Raw genomic sequence first — 638 nt, forward strand, 5'->3', positions numbered from 1 at the left:
CCCCCCCCCCCCCCCCCCCCCCCCCCCATACTTATCCAAAGCATTGACCTCAATGCTTCAGAAACAATGAACAGACTGCATGAACAAACACACAAATTCAAGACGAACAAAAACACAATGAAACAAAAATAACACTCCCCTAGTTTATGCTTCATCCTCTTCTTTCTTAACAATATCAGTTGGGACGGCATCAGCAGACAGGGTATATCAGCAGGCATAACAAACTGGCATGGGAAAGAAACAAAAATCAAATATAGAGAAAAATAAAAATACGCAAAAAAAAAACTTAAAAGCAAAGTAAAGAACACTGGGTTGCCTCCTAGTCAGGGCTAAATTTATAGTCTATAGCCCGACTATATTCCTCTATTGAGTGGCGACATTCAAGGTGGCTTATCCACCAGTTTGGAAAAATTCAGATCAGTCCTGCACTTGCATGCTACACCTCTATAGAAATTTTGCAATGGACCAATTCCTGCGGAGATCTGAACCTGCTGACATTCATCACCAATAGCATGAATCACATCAACCAAATAAGCAACAGAACAATATTTTAAAGTTGGGCTCTCAGTAGCCGACGTAATCATATTAAACACAACTTGCTCACAATTCAGTCTCAACACCAACTCTCCTTTTTCAAC

The sequence above is a fragment of the Henckelia pumila genome, chromosome 4, assembly GCF_033568475.1.
Source record: "Henckelia pumila isolate YLH828 chromosome 4, ASM3356847v2, whole genome shotgun sequence".
NCBI lineage: Eukaryota > Viridiplantae > Streptophyta > Magnoliopsida > Lamiales > Gesneriaceae > Henckelia > Henckelia pumila.